The sequence below is a fragment of the Leopardus geoffroyi genome, chromosome X (genome assembly GCF_018350155.1).
Source record: "Leopardus geoffroyi isolate Oge1 chromosome X, O.geoffroyi_Oge1_pat1.0, whole genome shotgun sequence".
NCBI classification, from domain to species: Eukaryota; Metazoa; Chordata; class Mammalia; order Carnivora; family Felidae; genus Leopardus; species Leopardus geoffroyi.
Genome location: NC_059343.1, coordinates 60,302,726 through 60,322,383, shown reverse-complemented (window position 1 = coordinate 60,322,383; position 19,658 = coordinate 60,302,726). Strand labels below are relative to the sequence as shown.

The following is a 19,658-nucleotide window of genomic DNA, read 5'->3' as shown; positions in this document are numbered from 1 at the left end:
AATATACCATTTCCCCTTCCCCTTTTCTCAGCAGATGTCTTGATAAGCTAAAAAGCTTAGCCTCCCTGGTATGAAACAAACTGAAAAAGGTCCAGCTGAAAAAAAATATTAACATCAAATTCAAAACTTTTGTGCATACCCATGCATCCTGGCAGGAGCAAGAAGAACCATACTAATGAGTGGAGCTTCTCTTACTGCTCATTTTAATTCCTATCCATATTTCCTCATGGCTTGTTTTCCACCGATGCCCAAAGACATCCCCCAGTCTGACTGATTGGTAGTAGTATACAAATGATTCTGAGCCACCTTGGAAATGTGGTCTATGCCATTGTTTCTCAAACTGAAGTAATTAGTCAGGATAAAATGCGTTTTAAAGGAACAAAATTTCTTGAGATCCTAAAGAATATATGTTTTGAGAAACAGTGACTTAACAAGGTTATTTGAAATGTAAACGTGTTTTCCAATTTTAAGATATCTTTATTAAAGGTATATGATGTTTTATATAATTTATGTAGGATTTGGGGATCCCTGAGAATATATCCACAAACCCCCAGGGTTCTTATCACCCCAATTTGAGAAACACTGGTCTATGCTTGAGACCTTTTTTTGTTTTAATAAAATTATTCAACATTGATATACAACTATAAATATTTATTGGAATTTGTTTTAAAGGGATCAATTCTGAGCTGGTTCTATACCCCCACTGAAGAGGAAGGATGGATCAATTTTAAGTGGATTGAAGCCTGCACTAGACAGCATCCAAAGGTGAATCTTGGATATTATATTATATTATATTATATTATATTATATTATATTATAGTTATAATTAATTATATTATATTTCAATTCATTGCTTGAAATAAAGTCTCTAGCATTTATAAAATGGGATGCTCTGAAAATGTGGGCATCTTCAAAATTGATATAATCTTTGTGTTAACTCAACAAATACTTATTGGGTTATACACTGGAATAAATAACAAAACCATAGATACGATTCCTGTCAACAAGGATGCTAAAATGAGCAAATAATTATGCTGTTGGGCAATTTGATGAGTAGCATAAACATGTTGGGAAGTTCTGTGGGGCACAGAGGAAGAAGAGTGAAAGAAACACTCTTATTGAGCAAAGTGATGGCAAGGGGAAAATGCAAAGTATGACTAGGGAGCACTTTGATCAGTTTACTCGGGATATGGAGGCTAAAGGCTTACAGACACAACTTCAGTATTTCTTGCTTTTTGCAAGTGTATTTTAATGAAGCACATGTTTTCTTAGATAGAGTCACTTTTTTTTCATGAGTTTGGGGACAGAAGGAATGAGATGCTGGCAAATTTATGAAAAAGTTCAGAAGTGGGAATAGGAACATCTAGCCTTTGGTCCTGGTCCTTGGATAAAATCACCATCTGTCTCAACTTCAGTCTAGGGATGGCTGATAAATTAAGACAGAGACTTGAATCGAATGTCTCAATTCCTGAAAATGACATTTTGTCATTTGCAAAATTGGAAGGCACTTAAGGTTTTTTTGGGGCATTTCTCTAAGTGGTTATTGTGATTTCATTTCTGACTTTCTTATAGAACCTTAATATATAGGATTGGAGGAAGTTTTCTGATCCTTGTTTTGTGCATCTTTTCCCAAATACCCCTTTAGTTTTTCTAACTTTCTACAACTTATCTACCCATTTCTCTAACCACCTCCCTAAATTGTAGGAAAACATAAGACCTAGGGCTGCTATGATTAAGCATTCATAATTTTTTTTCAGGATATCGGCCCTGGTTAGCAAATGTACACCTGCATGGGAGTTTGACTTGAAGTAAATAATTTAAAAAGTTAATCTGTGGTGTCTGCTAAAATATTCTTATTTGTGAAAGTGTTCTGGGAATTTACCATATTAAAGAGAAGAAAATTGATATCTGAACTGAGGTAACTGTTCCCCCAAACCTTATAAACTTGGTTGGTGACAGAGTATTGATGGTGTATGGTTAAACAGAGCTAATGCCTTCCTCTGCCTCAAGCCTTGCAGATTGGATTGGAAGAAAACTTGATATTCTCAGTACCATAGTTTTGGCATAGACAAATAGCACTTAACACTGGTTTCCCTCAAAATCCAACTCAAGTTGAATCTTAAGTATTTGTTTGAGACTTAGCTGACCCAATGAATTTAACAAGTTAAACTTCAATGGCCATGCATAGTTATATATCATTATATTGATGATATTGTGTTGACTTTTTATTGGTGATTTAGGTTTTACTGTATTGCTTTTCCTTGATCTCTCCAAATTAGAGTACTGAGACATCGAATGTTAGGCTCCTTGTGCTCCCTGTGCAAATGAATTTGATAAAGAACTCTATCCTTCATTCTGATGACTACGTTGGAAATGAGCTTTTGATTTCTTTATGATAGGATGAGAGATTGAAGCAAATTTTAAATTTGGCCAGTGCTAGATTTCTTAGATGTTGGGTAGACTTATTATTTTGTTTGACCAACTAGAATGCTATTCTAGTTTCCCCAGAAATGTTAGAGGCTATGCAGCAGATCCAAGTAATACTTTCTTATTGCATAAAATATGTAACTGAATGTTTGTAACAGTTTGGAAGTAAGGATATTGCTGGGAGATCAGTGTACATTACCATGTCTCATAAAATTTCTAGGTTACCTTATCCATAGAGGTGAAAACTTTTGTCATACTCTATTTTTACATTACTGGACTCATTACCAAATACCTAGGTTACTTTAATTCATAGCTTTGAAAACTTGTGGCATACTATATTTTTTGTTTGTTAGTATGCTTGCCATTGTTTAGCATTGGTATGCAATTATTCTATGATCTATATACCATTAGAATTTTTTAGCCTTACATGTTTCCCTGACTGAAAACTGTCTATAACTCACTGCCTTCGTTTTGTAATGGATTGACTGGGTCCTTCCATAAAGTCTGATGAACAAGAACAAGAGTTTAATTTCTAATTTTAATAACTTTGACATTGTGGATTCTTCATATTTGGGCCTCATATGTTTCAACTTTAAAACTAAGTACAATTAAATCCTTATAAACAGAAAAGAAAAAGCAAGTCTTTAGGCCAGATTTGCCAACAATGATGATACCTACTGTAGCAAAATCTGGAACACAGAATTACCAGTTCTCAGGTCCATTTTGCACTTGCTTTAAAAAAAACATGTTGTATGGAAACCAATTTGACAATAAATTTCATATTAAAAAATAAATAAAACAAAACAAAAACCCTGCGATTTTTAAGCCTTCAGCATCTGGTTGGAAGATTTAAAAGAAAAAAAAAACTTGCTTATTTTAGAGGTTTACAGAATGGTTTTGAAGATAGTACAGAGGGAGTTTCTGTATACCCCACACCCATTTTTCCTTACTATTAACATGTTATAGTGCTGTGATACATTTGTCACAATTAGTGAACCAGTATTGCTACATTATTATTAACTAAAGTCCATACTTTATTTACATTTCCTCAGTTTTTCTTTAATGCTTTTTTAATGTTACAGGATCCCATCCAAGATACCACATTTTATCTAGTAGTCATGTCTTCCTTAGGCTCCTCTTAGTTATGATAATTTCTCAGACTTTATTTTTTGATAGCCTTGACAATTTTGAGGACTAACGGTCAAGTATTCTGTAAAATGTCCCTTTATTGGATTTGTCTGATGTTCTTCTCATGACAAGACTCAGCATGAGTTTTTGGGTGGAAGACTACAGAAATAGATTGCCATTTTTACTTCTTGAGTACATACTATCAATATGACATATCATTGTTGATATTGATCCTTATCACTTGGCTAAGGTACTGTTTGCCAAGTTTCTCCACTTAACATATAAAATTATTTTTTCCCTGAGGCTCCTGGGTGGCTCAGTTGGTTGAACATCTGACTTTTGATATTGGCTCAGGTCTTGATCTCAAGGTCATGGGATTGAGCCCCACATTGGGCTCGGTGCTGAGTGCAAAACCTGCTTGTGATTCTCTCCCTCTGTCTCTGCCTCTCTCCTACTCATGCTCACACTCTCACTCACATACGCTCTCTCTCACAAAATAAATAAACATTAAAAAAATTACTTTTTCCCTTATCATAGTGTATTTGAAAGGAACTCACTATATGCTTAAAGAATAGGGAGTTTTGCTCCACCTCTTTGATGGTCAAGTATCTACATAAATTATTTGGAATTCTTCTGCATAGAAAATGTATCTTTTCTCCTCCAGTTTATGTATTTATTTAATAGTTCACATATACCAATGTGGACTCATGAATATGTATTTTATATGCTGGATAATGATTCACTATTACTTATTTTGGTTCATATTGTTTCAGCTTTGGCCAGTGGGAGTTCTTTCAGTTGGTTCCTTGAATATAACCCCATCCTTGTGAGTTTTTGTTTTTTGTTTGAGCTCTTTCTGGCACTACAAGATGCTGCAGGCTCATGTGTATGTCTCTCATCCCAGAATCTACCATTTCTCCAATGAGTTCTATTCTTTTTATTGGAGAGCAGTATTAGAAATTGAGATGTGGGTGCTATGTGTGCTCATTGCTACTGGGGTGTTATTGCTTCTATACCTTCTGAATTGATAAGAGCAAAAAGATATATATATATATATATATATGCATATTAACTCATGTATATGTACATATCTATTAGTATTTATATGTGTAATAATCTCTAGTTTCAGCTGAACATGGGTTTATACAGAGATTTCCAACTATAGCCCATTATCCCATGAATCATTATAGTCTCCTCTCGTGCATTATCTGTTACTTTCTACTCCAACAGCCTGGCTTGGTTAGGAGATTTTTTTTTTTTTTTTTTTTTTTTTTTTTATGTTCATGTTAGGGTAGGTGAGTACATTGACAGTTGCCTCTATGGTTGAGTTTAGGGAGAGTTTAGCTATAGGTTGATTAAAAGTTTCTGAAATTAAATATGACTGTTCTACCCTAAATATTTCTCTAAGTTTTGAAACTTACAATAGGTTGCAGAAACAAACCTTTCTTAACAACTAGGCTCTATCCCAATTTCCACATTTTGCACCTCATTTTCAGGTTAAATTACTCTAATAAAGTTAGGTAATCTGTTTCTTGGGTATGCATTTATTTTCTCAGTATTTTTTTGTGATTAGCTGTAGTACCTTGAGAACACTGGAGGCGGGGAGGGAAGAGAAGGGCATGTTCCTATGTGAGGTAGAGAAAATCCATTTAGTGACCTCCAGCTAGCTGTCCAAAGTACCTACATAAGACCCAAGGAGTAGATTTTTTTCCTGGCAATTTGTAACCCAAATGCAATTTTCAACATTGTAATTTTACTGAATTTTATTCAAGCTAATTGGTGTGCTAATTTTTAAGTGTTCTGATTGATGTGTCACTTGTATTGCATATGGAGTAGTAACATGTTAATTTGTATTGGGCATAATTTTTATATTTTATGTTAGATATTTGAGACACTGTTTCTGAAATCTGTACAAGTTTGACAGTAGGGAGCTCTTGTCTCAATTTTTTCCTCTTTCCCCTCCAACATTTATTATGAACATTTTCAGAAAAGTTGAAAAATTTGTTTAGTGAACACCAATATACTCACCACTTAGATTCTACAATTATCATTTTGCTGTATTTGATGAAACTTTTCTTTAAAAAATTCTTATGCCCCTTCTGAGTTCATGGAAATAATTTTTAAGCTAAAGAGCATGAAAAAAATAAGAGTAAAGTCTTTGTGCTTAGATCGATAATAAAACTAAAACACAGCAAGTATACAAAGTAATAGTATATAAATGGCTACTAAAATGTGAAAATGTTACTATTATCGTATTGCTTCTTTGCAGCATGGCATGTCTTTTCTCTCATGTGCTGTTAATACCCTTAACCAAATTATTACCCTTTTCAAGCTGCTGCAAGATCTTGTTATAGCACATAGCAGTGCTATTTGTCTTTCATTTGGCACAATACTCATTTATATATTGTTTTCCTCTGTCCTTTTCTTTAAACTCCAGGCAACAAAAGTAGTACCACTTGCCACTAATTTGGCACTGGAATTTTTCCATTTAAAGGTAGTCATCTAAATGATCTAGACTATTTTTATGGTGAAATATAAATGTGGTAAAAAATTTTGTAGAAGTCTCCTATACCCCTGAGTATCCTTGCCCATACCCCACAGGCAAAAGACCTCTGAATTGAGAGATAACCTGGGTTTAAGTACCACTTGGCCACCTACTAACTAGTTGTATAACATTGATGGAATTTCATCTCCAGGGCTCCCAGTTTCCTTATTTAGGGAATGAAAATGTCCAATTACATGATCAATAATACCCCTTCTAGCTGTGATGATTCTGTGACTTGGCTAGTGTTGGAGTACTTGAACCAGTTGACCAGCTATGACACTAGGGTTTTAGGTCTAAAGTACGTTGACGTTTTGTTGAGCTATGAGATGACAGATTGAGAGTCTTAAAATTCTTGTCAATGAGTATTGAATCCTAAAATATGTTTTTTTTTGTTTTGTTTTGCTTTTTTCTTTTTTACCAGTTCCAAAATGTAATCACTTTCTCTGGCTTTAGCTTCCCTTTAATGGAAAGGGAATGCTTCTTGAACATGTCATCAGTGTAATAACAAAACTAGAAGGCTTTGGTCTAATGTAGCCATACTCAGTAAATATGGTTCAGAGTGGATCAGAAGATCTGGAGAGATTGGACTAGTCATTTCCTTTTAGGTGTCTTAACTGGGGTGTGTATAAATGAATTTGTACTTCAATCCATTAATTTAAAAATTCTTTGAGTAAATTTACTTGTACATGGAATGTCCATTTACCATCATTAATGGGGTTTCAAGAAGGAGCAGAATAAATATGTATAGATATGCATGAATTGCCATGTTTAACTGGAGGCCTGTATTAGGGGATAAAGTATCTAATCTTAAATAAGGATGGGAAAGGATGTTGCCAAGAGATTTTGAAGCCTATTCTGCTCATATTGAGAAAGAACATCATAGAACTCTGGTTTGGTTTCATTGGATATCTTATCTAGGGAGTAGAGTTGAATAAGTGATCTTTTACATACTACTGTTAGAATTTGTTTGATATTGATATAAAGGTACTTATCATATAGTAATTCCTGATCAGGAATCTGGAAGCCATACCTGGTGCTTTCCACACCATACCATACAAAGTGCTTTGTTTTTATTTTTGGATTTCTCAACAGTTTTGGTGTCTTCCTGAGTCCTGTCTTTCTTCTCAAGGACGTTCTGAGCATGTGAAACCTGAGGACTGCAAGTAGCTCTAAGCAGCTTCACATTCAGCAGATCTTTCCTTTTGAGAATCTGGATAAACTCCAAATAATCTAAGATGATGGCTTGCAGGCCACCTGGAAAAAAAAAAAGGTAGTTTGGGGAGCTCATCATTATGGGAATTCTGTCTTTGGCTTTATGGACTTTAACTTCTTGAAGCTCTGCTTTTAAAACAGAACATGAGCCCGTTTTTTGTTTTTTTTTTAAATCAATTCCTACATTTTTTTTGGTCATATACACATATATTTTGACTTTACAGATGAGTGTGGCCTATTATTTCATTTATCCCTCCAGAGCTAAGCTCCAGTGAGGTCTATAAGGGCAAGCATACTTGATCCCCATTTCAAAAACAAAGAATGAGAGACGCAAAACAATAAATCACTTCCTTTTGCATATCATAGCTACTTAGTAGGAAAGATAGAACAAACCTATCCATTCTGATTAGCAAGCCTTGAAATTGAAATTATTTCCACATTCCTTTGACAGACTAGTAGGTAAGTGTTGACGATTTGTTGATGCATAGTACCAACTAGATATGTGTCCTAGCCCTGTTTTGGCAGTCCCAATTCCATTGCCACTGTCATTCCCTTGTTTTAAAAAGTTGAGAATTTGTTAATTTGAAGAACCATAAAATTGCTGAAAGGTAGAGTAACAGAGATCCAAGGGCCTGTGTAAGCTATTTACTGGATTCCTAGCTTTCTGTATCTTGTTTTTCCTTTTGCATAGATATGCTTAGATGTTGTTATAACCGGTGTTTTATATGCCTGTAACCATTATTGATTTCTCTGAATATCCTGGGATTCTGGTGGTGCCCCATTTATATGAGCTGTTCAAGAAAATGTACTATGTGGATTGAGTAGAAAACAGTTTTATTTACCTTGGCATTGTTACAGCATGTTAATACTTGATATAAAAATTAAAAGAGGGAAATGCTATATAAAACTAGATGGAGAGGCACTTTGATTGAGGTAGATTGCTCAGTTCTTAAAATAGTGCTTTATAAAAGCCTGAGGCAACGTGAAGAATTCTTAAAGAACTCAGAGTCAGATCACATGGGAGTTTTTCTAAGTGACTCGATGGCTCACTTGGTTGAGAAAACCTTACCTCTCTTACTTTCAAGCCCTTGATTTCTTGAACCCCATCCTATTTTATGATGAGAATAACAAGGTATTAATAATACACCCTAGAGAAATGCTCATCAATGGATACTGTAGAATAAAACACTGTATGGGAATTTGGGTAGTTACTCAGTTTTAAATTGCTCTTGGAGATGAAGGGAAATGCAAGGAATGGAACTGGAATGAATAGAAGCATTTGCATGTTGTTAGGCTGGTAGGTAGGATATGGAATGCTACACAGTTTTAAATTTTCACCCCTCAATCCATCTGAAGAAAAGGGCAGACAAGGTTTAATTTAATGACTAATTGCTAATTAGGACAGATTTTCCAGTGTTCTGCATTTCAGTAACTTATTTTTCTTTTATCTCTTCTCCAGATCTTCCTCTGAAGAAAAGGCTTGTTGCTCTACAGTGTTAGTGACCCATTCCCTTTGACGATCCCTAGGTGGAGATGGGGCATGAGGATCCTCCAGGGGAAAAGCTCACTATCACTGGGCAACAACCCTAGGCTAGGAGGCTTTACCAAGATTCTTTCCTGAGCCCAGGTAGGAAGATGAAGTCTCACAACAACCGCCACACATCAGAGGTGGGTAAGTTGTCCCTAAAAGCATAATAAGTAGCTTTTAATTTTGATCTTGTTTTACGTTGCACTTAGTTTTCCATTAAGATTGTTTCCATTATTATCAACTGTGTATGTTTTGGTCAAAACAGCTTCCTAACTAACCTGGGAAGCAACTGGGTGTGAGATGGTTGAAAATAATGTGAAGACAGTAGTAGGCTGCATGAGTTAGGATGTATAGGGTAGGACTAGTGTGTGGTAGAGGCTTATAGTTAAATTGTTCTTTTTTTTAAATGTTTATTTATTTTTTAGAGAGAGAGAGAGACAGAGTACAAGCAGGGGAGGGACAGAGAGAGAGGGAGACACAGAATCCGAGGCAGGCTATAGGAATGGAGGCCAATGCGGGTCTTGAACTCACCAGCCGCAAAAACATGACCTGAGCTAAAGTTGGATGCTTAACCGACTGAGCCACCCAGGCTCCCCTAAATTCTTTCTTTAAGGAGAGCATGGGAAACAACTGCTGCATCTGCACCATTTATCATGGCATATCATCATTTTGGACCCTTTGGTCCCCAGAGTCTTTCTTGAGGCCCTATTGGGGAATCTTGACAATCAATTCATATTTCAAGATGCCTTGGGCTGTCTTTGAGATAAAATACAAAACAAACTGTTTGCGAAGATACATAGGAGCTGTATCTTTTTATGCTGTACTTGCTGGTTGATGGAACCTGACCAGAAATGGCACAGTTATCTGTCGCCACACACCTAGGATGTAGGGTCTAAAGAACCAGGACCCTGCATACTCTAGGTTGGTGATAAGAGAAGCTGATTAGGGGGATGTAGGTTGGGAGATGGAGGTAAGCATCAGTAAATAGTAAGCCCTGATTATATGGATTTTGTACAGATTATTCAACCAAAAGAATAAGACTGGGATTGATGGTGTTTGCAGTGATTCAGTGAGTGTTATTAGGCAAGATAGTTTCCTATTTTTGCCATAGTTTCCTATTCTGTTGAATGAAGAACGTGTGTTAGTTTTATCTCTAAAGACATAAAAACCTCAACTTTATGTTTCTAAGCTTTGTAGAGACCCGTTTCTATAGCTCATTAATTTGAATTTTCCCATAACTCTTGCCTAGTACTCAATTAATACTTCTTTATGGCATTTACATTGTTTCCCTCTCATTTTTTGTAGCTCCTGATTGTTCCCTTCTTATCTGCCAAATCATTGTATCCCCAAAACAATGCAGAGAGCAAGAAATTTGAACACATCAAAGGAAGATCAACATGCCTGGCATGCTAACATTTTAGAACAGCGGAATGAAGTAAGTCGTTAGTGTTATAATCCTGTGAGGATCACTTTAAAGCTAATAGTTGTTTGTTCCAGGTTTGTATAGGATGAAGTATGATGGTTTAACGTGCAGGGGGTGCCAAAAGTGAGTTCCGAGGATAACCAATAACCTGTATTACCAACTAGGTTCACTGAAGCAATTCAAAGATATTACAGTCTGCATACAGTTGTGTCAGAGTAATTGAGTCTCACCTTGTCTCTTCTTATCTTCACCGCATAAATGCCTCGATACTCTTAGAGATGTAAACTATAGAAGCCTAAAACAAAAAAAATGTTTTTTTTTCTGAAATGTTTTTTTTTTTCCTCCATGGTTCTTTCTCACCTTCTCTTGTGAAAGCATCTACTGCAGTTAAGATTTAGTGTTAAAGGAAGCCCAGTCCCTGAAGTTGCCATTATAATTGGGAAGGGTGTGAAAATGAAGTCAGTTTTTTAAAGGGATGGGGAAAGGTGATGAAATAAAGTGAGGGGATTGACTAGATGCTCTCTAAGGGCCCTTTCTCATAATATTCACTCATTTGTGGCATCTTATTTGGCTCTTTTGAAAATCCTTGTAAACAATTGAAACAGGATATTAAAAGGTACACATTCTATTTAAATCTTCTGCTACTCAATAGGTGTATGGCTTTTGTCAATTTAGTTTGTGGTTAGACTTGTTTGTGAGGCTTAAGTGAAATCATGTATGTAAAGTGTTTATTACAGTGTCTGGCACATGGTAAGTAAAAGGCAACCCAAGAAGTTTTGTAAGTTCATTTGACACGATACAGGTGACCATTAATACCGTCTAGTGGGAGGCAGAGTTGGCATGTTTTGATTCTATGTAAGAAATTTGTAAGGTAAAAGTTTGTAAATAGAAAACATCTATATTGGTGGTGGTTGTTATAATAATTATTGTTAGTAATATAAATAGTATTGGTACTGATGATAGCTTATATTAATTATTAATGTACTTTTTGGTTTTCTTTTGTTGTCTTCTTTTTGTGATGCTTCTCATATGCCTGTTGTGCCCCTTACTTTATCTTGTCTTTACTTCTTACCCTCTTCCTCTGAATGTCTACCTTTGCTTACCTCTTTCACTCATAAGTGTGTATTTCTTTGTCTATTTTTTTTCTTGAATCTCTTTGGTTTTCCTTCTCTGTCTAAAGTGTGTCTCAGCCATTCCATGATTCTCTTGTTAGTTTCTTCTCTGTGTATCTTTGTCTCATTTTCTTGTTCCTAAGAGTTGTCTGTGCCTTGTCTTGGATGTCTCTCTCCAGTTTTTTCATTTTGTTAGTGATTCTCTTTGTTCTCCTAGATCTGGCTCTTCTTTCACTGTTCTTCCTTTTGTGTCTCTGTGTCACATGATGTGTGCTTTTTGTTCATTTCTTGTTCTGCCTATACCTCTCTTCTTGTTCTGTTGTGAACTCTGATTTTTTGTCTTCCCTTACCTTTCTTATTGGTTTCACATTTCACCTTTTTCTCATTCTGCCTTCCCTTCTACTTTTTCTACTCATTATCTCAAATTTCTGTGTCTCTTGGGCCATTTTCTCTCTATTTTGTCCTGCTTTGTCTCACTGTCTCTTTTTCTCTCTGTTTTTTGTCCTGCTTTGTCTCAGTGTCTCTTTTTCTCTGTTTTTTTTTTTTCCTGCTCTGTCTCAGTGTCTCTTTTTCTCTTTTTTTTTTTTTCTGCTCTGTCTCAGTGTCTCCTTGCTCTTTGTGATTTTTCCATTTCAACATTCATCTCTGTTCTCTTGTTTCTTCTCTGCTTTTCCCCTTCTACTCACCTTTGAGTATTTCAGCCTCTTTGTGAGTCTGTGATTCCCCCTCTTTGACTTTATGCAGTCCTCTATCCTTGCATATTTTTGTGCATTTGTATGATCATGTGTGTGTCTTTGTGACAAAGGGGCTTCCTAACCCCTTCCCAATAGGTACAGTGTGTCAACTATCAAAATACACATTGCAGAGCTGTTCGTTATGCCAGGACACCCTGTGAGATGACCCAAGACCTATGATGGACAGAAAGTGGAAGGCCCATAATGGAGAGAAGGCCCAAAGTAAAAGACAGATGGTTTGAGACTTGAGACCTAAAGACAAAAATGGAAAACCTGTCTCAAGATAGATGGAAACTTCAGGCTTGAGACCATCCAAAGTCCTGACAACCATGATGTAAAAAGGTGGCCCTTGTTGGATAGAAGACCTGACTGAGTTGGATGGAAAGTTCAAGACTTGAGTTAGATAGAAGTCCAAAGACCCAGAGTAGGAGACTGAAGGCCTAAGAATGGGGACCCATCGAAAGCCTGAGACATAAGACACCATGTCTAAGACCTGAGATAAAAACTTTAGCTTGAAGATCTAAGATCCAAGGATGGAAGGCCCCAGACACACATAAAGACCCAGGACTCCAGCCTCTAGATGGACAGAAGGTCAAAGAGAGAAATCTATCTCAAGGCTAAATTAGGTGGGAAGCTAGAAGCCCATGACAAGAATCCAAGAAGGATAGAAGCCCCAAGACCAAAGGAAATCCCAAGATGAGAACGCTAAACCCCAGCTTTTTTCTATTGCCATCCTTCCTACTCTTGGACATTTTCAGTTCTCCCTTGACAGTTCTTATGTTTCCATTTAAGCCCACTTTTTTGAGATGCCCTTTTAGATGTTGCCATTACCTTAAGGAAACATATCTTTACATTGCCAATATTATACTTGGTCCAGTCTTAAGCCAATTTTTATTACAGTTTTGGGCCATTTATTGTTTGTTTTTTAAATTTCCATTTGTCTTTGCCTCCAATTCACATGAGAGAGACATATAGGTAACATTGTATTTCAGTTGTCCCTTTTCTTTAGGAGCTATAGGCTGATGAGCAAAGGCAAGCATCAGGCTGTTGTGGGAAAAAAGGTGCTAGGCTATTTAGAGAAAATGTGAAGAGATGTTCCAGGCCAATGAGAAGAATTAGACAAGAAATACCCAGATGTGCCAGACTGTTGAAGCACCAGCCAGAAACACCTTACTTCTTTGAGCTTGGGTGAGCAGGATTCCTGGGGTTTGGGATTCCTAGTGATGGTTAAAAAACAGATGATAGTTCCTGGGACAGAGTGAGGCCCCAAGGAGGCAGTTTGAACTCCCTGCTCATAGTAGTGGCCTAATAATTTGGTAGACTGTGCCAGTACTGCTCCTGGGTTTAATACCCACCTGAAGGTTTAAAGGTGAGAGAACTTGGGAATATTTACTTAGCAGGTTTAATCCTTTCCTTGATTTCCACCCCCTCCCCTTACCATGAGAGAAGAAAATTTAAACAATTGAGAATATATGTGAAAGCATTGTAAAGCAGAGAAAAAAGTGCAAGGCATTCTCATTAATAGTATATCAGCAGCCATGCACAGCTGACATTTAAAGTGTACTGTCAGTTGTGAAGCATTATGTAAATCAGGGGTCATCACACCCTTTCTGTAAAGGGTCAGATGGTAAATATTTTAGGTTTTGTGAGCCATATGGTCTCTGACACATTTTTTAAAATTAACCCTTTACAAAGAAAAACTACTGTTAGCATGTGAACCAAGTAGATTTGGTCTGTGGGCCATACTATCATCCCTGATGTACATACCAGGGATTGTGTGCTGAATAATACTTGTGTGTGCCTGTCCCTGAGCTAGACACTTAAGGATGCAATAATTATTTACTATTACATCCAGGTGACCTGAAGAAAAATATGTGAATGTGCTTTGTAAACTGTAAAGCACTTAAAGATTTATGAGTTTCAGAGTTGATGAATGAATATTGACTACACAGTATGTACATTCTACTGTACATTCTACTAGACACTGTGAATACAAAGATTAAAAGAAGCCTGAATAAAGTACTTTGTCAGAAGTATGTAATACTATGAAGATATTAGGAATTGTTTGATAAATGAATAATTCATATATTTGTGGCCATCATGTTTCCGCTGCTCTGGTAATTTTAAGTAAAAGTACAGTATTCCAGGTAGCAGAAAAGCAAACACATGGAAGCTGCTTTTAAAGCATAAAATATACTGCAAACACAAGGGATTAAGCTATTGTGAAAACTTATAACATGTCACATACCATGCTAAGTGCTACAGATGTCAAAGGGAAAACAGTGTCCTCAGTAGGGAATTAAAAATGTCAGATTATGAGGTGCATATTAAAGTACTTTGTAAACTAAAGCACTGTATAGATACCAGTGTGTTACATGTTTATGAATATTATTTGCCTTTTATGGGCCAGGTATATTTTGGGTACTCTGAAATCTAAGATAATGCTTCCAAGTAATAAGAGGGGGGCTTATGTCCTAGACTATTTAGACGTAAAGAATTGGATATTGCTTGTTTTAATCAATCAAGACTTTAATGGTCATGTCAAATTAAATTATCACCAGTATATTTTACCAGGTAACAGGTAAATGTAATGATTGAGATTGCACTTGCACTTTCTAAAGTGCTATATAAATACAAGACATTAGCTGTTTTCTGTGTGAATAAAACTTTCTGTGAGATAGGCATTGTCTCCAGAAAATTCTCATTGTGTTCCTGACATCCACTATGACAAAGGTAATATAAATAGTTATAGAAACTGAGGGTTTAAATACTTGTTGAATGAATGAATGAATATCAGTTACTTACTATGTGGACTCACTATTATAGGCACTAAAGAGATACAAAGATTTATCATTTCATTGTGCTTACAGCTGAGAATAAGCCGATACATGTGTCAGCATTTTGGGAACTCTAAAGCATCATGTAAGTGTAACTACTGATTTTCTGATTTGGTGCTGAGTACTGGGCTTATAAAATTATATCACACTTATACTATGAAAAAAGTTGGAAAAATCTGAGGAAGAGTTCTTAACTATTAAACACTCTGAATATAATGTGCAAAGGATTAAATATCTGGTAAATGCAAAACTGGTTAATAATTGTCTATTACGTGCCAGTCTCCTTGCTAGGCATTAGGGATGTGAAGATAAACCATCTTGATTGTGTCCTGGGTAGCAGCAGATAATGTATAAAATCAATTTATAAGTCTTAAACTGCCATATATGTATAAGCAATATCTGCTGAATTAACATTGATTATTTACTCTGTCTTATCTGTGGAGACAACAAATGGGGATGCAGAAATTATCATTATTATTGAACTTACAACAGAGATCTGTGTAAATTTACAAGCCTGCTATTCTATACAGATATAAGGAAATAACTTGGCTTAATGAATGATTACTTTCTATGAGGCTTAGAACTATGCCATGCCTTAGGATATAAAAATGATTTTATTCTTATGAGGTGTTCATAGGAAGAAATAAGGAAATCCAGTGAGAAATAAGGAAATAAGTGAGATCCAGACTAAAAGTTAAGCACTACTAAGCTTATTTAATAAAAACATGGGAAAAATGGAATTGTGCCAGGAAGTATGCTAAATGCTGAACTCTGTGGAAAGATAATATCTGAATCAGAGGGTGTCTTTGCTCTCTAGCTAGACTGAAGAGATGGGAAATGTTTTTAAAAAAGAAGATGTTATAGTTCTCTATCAGTCTTTAAAATGTTGAATGCTGAAGGTGGAGGTAAATGAGATCCACCCTGCCTGGCTTAAAATTAAATGGCTCAGGTTTGATTTTAGATTCATATGATAAACCTAGAGCATCTTTTATGTGGAATACATCATTCTAGGTCCTAAGAGAAGTGAAATGGCTAAGTCAAAAGGGCATCAGAATACAGATTATAGATGAAGATAAGAAAACATCATTGATTTTTAAGTAGATATTTGAGTGCCTGTTTTCTGGACAGTATTATGCTAGATAAATTAGTTGAGTTGGCCTGGTCCAGAAAACCTATTGACATGCCTTAGAGATGAAAAAAAAAATAGAAAAATAAGGCATGATTCTTTTAATGTTAAATGAAGACTTTTTTCCTAATTCTTTCTAATTTTCACTTGCTCATGGACCTAGTTTGAAGCCAGAAGACTGATAATAAGGGAGCTTAGGGTTTGTCCTTTAATTCATTACTTTAACATTCTGTTTTGATTATAGATGAATGGTTTAAGATGAGAATTAAGATAAAACAACTGGTTTTAAAAATATTTGCTTATTGGCCTGGCATAGAGTCAGGAAGCCACTTGAGCAGTAAAGATTTTTTTCTAGATTTTTTGTATTTTGTAAAAATTTATTTACCCTGTATAATGTTCTCAAATGCAGAGAATGAAGAGACTTAAAGGACCTATACCAAAATGTACTTTAATCTCACTAGTTTATGGTGGAAACATAGGAACTAATTTAATAAGAGACTGCAGTTCTTTCAGTTTATTGAGCAGCTGTGATAGTAAGACACTGAGAACAAATGATCACCTTCTCTTTGGCATGTTTTATAGAGTGGGAATAAGAGAGAACTTTTCATTTATACAAACTTTGAAGAAGGTGATGTTAAATTGGAACAGATCTGGTAAGAAAGGCACTTATTTTGTCTTGGAGATGCAATAGGACAAATCAAAAACAAACAAAACAAAACAAAACAAAAAGGAATGAAATTCTTCTTTAAATGGAAGTGTCTATTTCAAGGCATTGTGTTAATTGCTAGACAGAAAACAAAAAAGATCTTGACTGAAAGATACTTTTTAGTTAGCTTTGAGACTAGAATATAAGAGATTACTGTTCATTTCTTCATTTATTCATTCTACAAGTACATTTGAATGCCTATTATGTATAAAGCTCTTTGCTATGTTCCCAGATAGCCCCAGAGACATGAAAAAAACAAAAACAAAAACAAAAAATAAATGCTTTCCTAGAGAACTTTTAAAGCTTTTCTTTTGGCCTGTTTTCTGGTTAGGGGCATGGCATAGTCCATAAATAATGTTGTGGGTTTTAATTACTGTTCCATGTTTCTTCTACCACTCTGGCCACTACAATAAGCAGGGTTTTCTATTGAGCTTGCTCTTTAAGTTGCAGGAACTTTCTTTATAATAGGCACTTTATTTTTCCTGGCCCATCCCTAATGAAAAATGACTGTGACTGCTGCTGGACAGAAGGAGGGATGACAAACAACTAATTCCCAAATTCCAGTTTCATTGGTACCAGCATTGGGGAAACACTTATACTCTAGCCACAATTGGTTTTAAAATGCATTTACCAGTTTTGTCTGTTTTTAATTGTTTACATTTTTACATTCTGACAAATATGTGCTGCCTAAATAGATCTCTTTGAAATACATAACATAATTGGAGATGGAGACATGATTTCTCTTTTGCAATAGTATCTCAACTTAACCTTTAGAAATCTCACCATCAAAACATGTTCAGGAAAGGACTTCTTAATAGTGGAATAATATCAGTTAATTAAAATAGCTTAACAATTTTACCATGTTTAAAATTTCAGAATAATAGAAATTGGAAGTAATTGGCAAAAATTGGAGGGAATCAACAACATTCCTCAATCTAGGCCCAACTGGGTTTTGACCTTTTCTATTTTTAAATCACTCACAGAGGGTGGGATAGGAGGAAGAGTGAAAGAAAAGGTCAAACCAGTTTCTAAGGGCAGCCTGCCTGTGTTTGGTATTGGTTTTAAGAACATTACTACCTCCAAGTCTAACTAGGGGATTGCTTTTTTTAGTTTAATGCAATTCCGATCAGTAGTCTTTATTGAGATGAAGACATGGTACTTTGTCCCCCACTAATTTCTGTAAGTCTTTGAGAAACAATTTTGAGCTAGTTATCAACTAAACCTTGAGTTAAATAATTATGGGATTTGTTAATTAAATCAATGTAACCTCCATCAGAAGGTAGTTTTAAAGTCAACATTCACTGCAAAAGAGGAGGACTTTATTGTTCACAGTAATTTATATAACTTTTAGTTTACATCTGTAAATGAAGAAGGAAATAGGTGAATGGCAAAAGATAATTGGTGGAGGGAACAAAGTTGAAGACAAATTGGGTGTGATGTTTCTAGTTTTCACTTTGTACATTTTTATTTAGGCATCAGATATATCTGAAATACTGTTTGGCCTTTAATACTGTGGTATCAGATGGATTCTGTAACACCCCTATTTTCAAGTTGGGGTTGGGGAGTACATTATTGGAAATTAGACAGGAGAAAGTAACTAAAAGCCTTCCTTTCACAGTTCCTGACATCCTAAGACTACTGCTATTGATAAGAATAAGAACATAGTATCATCTGAATTTTTATGGCATAAATGAAATTATGAACAAATACATTTTTAAAGGAAATGGCTTCATCTCTACCCTTCTGCCTAAAAAGGAATCTATGCCAAATGTTCCAATAAATGGGAAGATACACTTTGACTTGTGAACTGATGTGAAAATGCAGAATCTTTGATTTTTGAGTGTTTTAAAGATTGAAAAATCTTGCTCAGCATGGGTGACCACCAAAAGCAATCTAAAGCTATCGACATGTCACAACTGAGACAAATTGGGGAATGTGTTGTCTAATGTGAAATAAAATGTACTGTTTTGAAAATTTTGTATTTTGATGTGACAAGTTCTACCTCACTGTTCCTAGGTACGCTAGTAATCTCCTTTTTTTTATTACCTTAATTACCCAGTTTACATACATGGCTTGAGGTCTCATTTCTTTATTCCTTCAGTTGCTTTGGTCAGCGACACTGAGAAGTAGAAACCCAATTAAAAAAATGTGAGAAGCAAAAAATTATTGAGGTACAGGGTGGTATAGGAGTAAGGTATAACAAAACTTTTTGTAAGGATGTGGGAAGTAGGATGTATTTGTGCAGGAAATCACTATAATTAAAGAAGTTACAGTCCCAATCCCTGAGTAGGTGAAGAGATCTTTGGTGTTCCTAGAATTTTGAATGATTAAATACTCAAATGTTAGATTGGTGACTTCATAGGTGTATGACTCCCTGCAGTGCTTACAGGCAATAAATATTGTCTTTGAAGAAAGTCTTAAGTCCTTAAGGGCCAAGTAACTTCAGTACCTGTGCTTTTAATACTGATGCCTGGGAAACTCATTTAACCTTATAAATGAGTATGGTGTCAGATCATAAAATTGGCCCATATCCTGATGTGTTGCTTCTGAAAGGGAATGTACGTAGGTAGCCCTTAGTGGTTATTTTCATTTCCCTGCAAGACTAGGTGTGTGGGACAGGGAGAAAGCTGGTGGGGAAACTGGAGAGGTTAGGAAAGAGCTCCTTGAGTTATTCTTGGGTGTCCTGCAAGGCTCTGTTTCCTTAGGTAGTTCTGATTCCCTCATGGGCTGACTTACCAGTCTCCTTGTCATTTTGCTCTGCTTGCTCCTGGGTTTGTCATACCATTGGTCCTCAAAGTTCTCAGTTACAATCCTCTGATGGAGAGGGAATAAAAAGCATCAAGTCTTGCTTAATGAAAAAAGGTCAGATATGCCAAGTTT

At 35.7% G+C, this 19,658-nt stretch overlaps 1 long non-coding RNA gene across 9 annotated transcripts in view; it reads left to right on the top strand.

Moving 5' to 3' along the window:
- LOC123595074 overlaps positions 1-18,752 on the top strand; it is a 33,438-nt gene extending 14,686 nt beyond the window's left edge. Inside the window, exons 2-8 of one of the 9 annotated variants that reach the window (XR_006711025.1) lie at positions 673-765; positions 1,758-1,918; positions 6,522-6,719; positions 7,230-7,370; positions 8,772-8,984; positions 10,146-10,275; positions 11,383-18,752. This is a non-coding gene — a long non-coding RNA (uncharacterized LOC123595074). Of the gene's footprint in view, positions 1-672; positions 766-1,757; positions 1,919-6,521; positions 6,720-7,192; positions 7,371-8,112; positions 8,118-8,771; positions 8,985-10,145; positions 10,276-11,382 lie in introns of all 9 variants that reach the window. The other 8 variants (XR_006711022.1, XR_006711023.1, XR_006711026.1 and 5 more) reach the window with 8 other exon arrangements.
- The last annotated feature ends 906 nt before the right edge of the window (positions 18,753-19,658 follow it).